Here is a 5,193-nt window from a genome sequence, read left to right on the forward strand (position 1 = left end):
AGTGTCATCCCCATAGTTGTCTTCAGTGTGTCCAACTATCTGATTGAAGATCGCCCTCTTTGCCTGGTTCCTTTGATCTTCTCAAACATGATGTCCTCCTCCAATGATTTTTCTTTTTGATGGTGTGACCAAAATAAGACAGTTGTAACTTCATCATTTGGGCTTTGAAAAACATAGCTGGTTTGATCTCTTCCCAAATCAATTTGTTAGTTCTTCTAGCAGTCCATAGCACATGTAAAATCCTTCTCCAGCACCAAAGCTCAAATGAGTCAGTCTTCTTTCTGTCTTGTTTCCATAGTGTCCAGCTTTCACATCCATAATTGACCACTGAGAAAATGAGTGGGTGGACATGTCTGATTTGCATTTAAAGTGTTATTTCCTTGTCATAAGAACATAAGAATAACCTTACTGGGTCAGACCAATGGTTCATCTAGCCCAGTAGCCCATCCTCATGGTCGCAGACGTCGGAACAGGGGAGACCACAAGGGCCATGGCCTCCCCATAAACTAGTGCCCGCCCACCCTCCCGACTCCGAGGGTTTAACTTAAAATGATCAGGCAGCCGCCGCCACACAACTGCAAGGAGCAGACCTGCCCCCGGAAGTAGAATGAAGACTTCCGGGGGCAGACCTTCTTCTTGATGCTGCGCAGCGGTTGCCCGATCATTTAAACTTGAAGCTGCTGCACGATTTTGCTGAGGCTAGGGTGGAGCACCTTGCCCCACCCCCAAACAAGACAACATTCCGCTGCCCCTGCTCATGGTGGTCAATCCAGGTCACTAGTATCTGGCAAAAACCCAAAGAGTAGCAATATTCCATACTACCAATCCAGGGCAACTCCCAACTCCATCCCTTCTACTTTGTATGCCTGGAATAAACTGCCTGACTCAGTATGTCAGGCTCCATCTCTGGCAGTATTCAAATCCATGCAAAAAGCACACTTTTTTGAAGCCGCTTTTAAGTCCTTACTCCAGCTAACCAGAAAAGCACCCATATTAGTATAGGTGGTTGCAGTTGAAGCAGGCTATTCAGAGTGGGTTCCCTGAATGGAAAAACTTAAAAAATTATTATAGCTTGCAGATCCTTTACTACCAGACAGATTTAGTAGGACATCAGCCTGCCCAGTGGTACAAAATAATTTCTGAATTTTTGAATAAGAAACCAAAAAAATAGTCTTAGAGACATTTGGAGCATCAAGATAAAACAGTATATTTTTGTATCTCTTTGGCCACAAATTTGGTCCTGGAGATTGAAATGTACAATGTCAGCATCTATGAGACAAACTTGGTTATTTTATTACATAGGATTTTTTGGACCCCAGTTCGTTTACAAAAATTAGACAGTTTCAGGTCTAATAGATGCTGGCATTGTCATAATGATATAGGGACTTTGGATCATCTGTTATATTATTGTCCTTTGATACTTAGTTTCTGGAAGTCAATTTGGGGATAAATTAATCTTATTCTTGATTCATCAATTCCCTTAACCTATGAAGCCATAATTTGTGGTACGCTTTTACACGTTAAGCCTTCTTTGGATAAATATAAAAGTTGTCTTTTTTTGATCATGACGGGAATAGCTATTCAAACGGTTACACATAATTGGAAGAGCTACGACAGACTGAATTACACATTTTGGTGGACAAATGTTTGTACCACTTATTAATATGAGAGAATGAATGCGGAGTGTTTGGGGTTTAGTAGTACATTTAATAGAGTGTGGAGCCCATTGACTGCATTTGTTGCATCGCAATAATTGTCACATCTTTTTTGTTGTTGTATTTCCTTACACATCTGGGGGGGAGGGAAATGTATTTTTATTATTAAAATTTCTTAATTATAATACTGTAATCACATAATATGTCTTCTTATATTAATAATTGAGAGGAGAGGGGAGAAAATGATTGTTTTATGTATAAATTGTATATTTAATAGTGCGTTTTATGAAATGTTTATGCTCAAGTAATTGTATTGCACTGTCAAAGTTTAAAAATCAATAAAGATTTATTAAAAAAAAGCACCCACATCTGCTTTGTCATTCCTTCTGTAATTCCCTACCTGAGCAACATGCATAGATTCAACATTTTTGCCCTGTTTATCTGTCACAATTACACTGCAAGCTGTCCCGAGCATGGGGCTAATGTACAACACTGCATGTATCCGGTAGCGCTAGAGAAATGATAAATAGCAGTAGTAGTACTTGAATTGAAGTGCTGAACTATTCAAAGTGGTCAAAAATAGAGAATGACACAGGGACAAACTCTTTCCCGTCCCTGTAGAAACCCACCCTCCCGTCCCATCTCAGTGAGTTCCCTTCCGGTCCCTGCCGCATTGAAGAGAAACCAAGTTCTATTCTGTGGAGTACTTCTTCCCTTCTAGTTGATTCTTTGTTTACGAAAGAGCCCAAGAGATTGAAATCCTTTACAACTTCTATTCTATTGCATTCAAGCTCAAAATATTCATCATTTTCCATGTTCAAGATCTTTGTCTTATGTTCAGTTCTAATCCCATGTTATGACTTTCAGCTTTGACTTTTCTCAGTAGTATAAGCATGTCTTCTTTGCTGCTGGTGAAGAGCATTGTATCATCTGCATAGTTCAGGTTGTTTATATTTCAGCCACCAACTTTGAAACCAATGCTTTCTTCTTTCAAATTTGCTTTTTTGAAGTTGGTTTTGCAGTAGAGGTTGAACAAGTAAGGTGACAAGATGCATTCTTGCCTGATGCTACATTTTATTGGAAACCAGTCAGTATTACCATATTCTGCTCTCACTGAAGCTTCTTGATTTTTGTAGAGGCTCTTTATCAGCTGCGTTATGAGTTTGGGTATTCCCATTTGCGCTAGAGTTCTCCATAGTTTTTCATGATCCACACAGTCAAAAGCTTTGCTGTAGTTGATGAAGCAATGGTATAAGGGCTTTTGGTATTCTATGTTCTTCTCCAATATCCATCTAATATTGGCAATAATATCTCTTGTTCCTTGACCTTTCCAGAAAACAGCCTGAACTTTGGGTAGTTCTTGCTCAAAACATGATTGTAGCCTTCGTTGTATTATTTTCAGCAATATTTTGCTGGTGTGTGGAATTAGTGCAATCATTCTGTAGTTGTCACAGTCCTTTCTTCAGTATAGGTATGAACAGTGATCTTTTCCAATCAGTGTGCCATGTTTTTTTACTTCCAAATCAAGTGAGGGCCATGATAGCACCTTCTGAGCCTTTGATTAATCCAACTGGAATATCGTTGATACTAGGTGACTTATTTTTTTAATAAAGCTTTAATTGCTGCTATGACTTCTTCTTTTAAAATATCTGGTTCTTTTTTGGCATCAGTTTCCAATTCAATTTCTCCAGTGTTATCCTCATTGCCTTTTTTGAATAAAATTTCTGTGCAAATTTTCTGTATATTCTTTCCATTTCTTTTTAATGCTTTCTAGATCAGTGTTCTTCAACCTTTTTACACCTGTGGACCGGCGGAAATAAAATAATTATTTCGTGGACCGGCAAACTACTAAGACTGAAATTTTTTTTTTAAAACCATCGCCGCCCCGTCCCCGCGAGCCCGGTCCCACAAACCATCTGATCCCATCCGCACAAGCCTCAAATAGTTATGATTTTATATTGTACATATTTTATTAAAGTATAAAAAGAAACAATATTCTATACAATTGTCATTTTATAAATACAAATAATACAGAGCAAGGATCAACAAACCCCCTGTCTCCCCTCCCCTTCACATATATCCCCTCTACTATCAAGAAAACTGAATAAGCCAAATTTCTCTAATCTTTCGCTGTATGGCAGCTCCTCCAACACCTTAACCATCTTAGTCGCTCTTCTCTGGACCCTTTCGAGTAGTAGTACCGTGTCCTCCTTCATGTACGGTGACCAGTGCTGGACGCAGTACTCCAGGTGAGGGCGTACAGCGTCATGATAACCTTCTCTGTCTCTTCAGTCCAGCATCTACCCCTTCCATTCACTGTCTGTCTTTCCCTGCCATCTCTCCTCCTGCCCCCCCCCCTCCCCCCAATTTGGTCTGGCATCCATCATCTTCCTTCTGTTCCCCTCATGGTCTGGCATTTCTGTCCTTCCCTCCCCCCTGTGGTTTTTAGCATCTCTCTCTTCTCATTTCCTCCACTCAGATCTGATATTGTTCTCTGTTCTCTCTTCCCTTTTCTTCTCTGGTCTTCCTTCTCTATTTTCTGCCTCCATCTAAATTAAATTCTTTTTTACTATTTAGTCCCGTTTCTCTCTTTTCACTGTGTCTACCCACAGCTTGTCACCCTTTCCCTTACCCCTCCATTATCTTACTATTTTCTTCCCCTTTTATTTATCTCCTCCTTCCATCCAGTATGTGTTCTTTCCCCACTTCCATTCATCATCTGCTCTCCCCTCTCAACTGACATCCATCTGCCTTCTGCTCTCTCTCCCTTCTTCTCACTTCCATCATCTGTCTCCTTCTCTCTCTCATCTCCTCCATTCCATCATCTGCCCCTTCTCTCTCTTCCCCCCCCAACTTCCATCATCTGCCCCCCTTCCCCTCACCTTTGCGGGTCACTTTCTTTCCCCTGAGGGTGGTTCATGTCAGAGGGGAAGCTTTGGCCGAGCATAACTGCTTGCAAGGAACAGTGGAACTTACTTGATGTCATGCTGGGGCCCGTTGCCGTTTGAAGAAAAAAAAAAAAAAAAGGGACCTCCAAAGGTGAGAGGAAGGGAAACCTCCAGGACAGCTGCTCTTTGCCCTCCTTCAGCAGCCCAAGAGTCTTTAGGCAAACGGCAGCTCTGTGTGCTTTTAACTTCGGCACAGAGCTGCCCCTAAGCAGTAGTTTAGCGCGGTTTCATGAGGCAGCCTCGGGGCCTTTGCTAGGCCGGCCCACATCGCATCATCGAAGCGGGCCGGCCTAGCAAAGGCCCCGAGGCTGCCTCATGAAACCGCGCTAAACTACTGCTTAGAGGCAGCTCTGTGCCGAAGTTAAAAGCATACAGAGCTGCCGCTGCTTGTCGGGAGGTGCGAAGACAAGGCAGGAAGCATACGCTGCAGGAGTCCCGGCGAAGGCAGAAGTCCCGGCACAGCGACGGCAACAGGAAGTTGCAAGTCAGCTGACGTCGGCACTTTTCGTTGCGGCGGGGACCCGAGTCCTTCGCGGACCGGCAAGATTTTTTTGCGGACCGGCACCGGTCCGCGGACCGGCGGTTGAAGA

The sequence above is a fragment of the Geotrypetes seraphini genome, chromosome 2, assembly GCF_902459505.1.
Source record: "Geotrypetes seraphini chromosome 2, aGeoSer1.1, whole genome shotgun sequence".
Taxonomy (NCBI): Eukaryota; Metazoa; Chordata; class Amphibia; order Gymnophiona; family Dermophiidae; genus Geotrypetes; species Geotrypetes seraphini.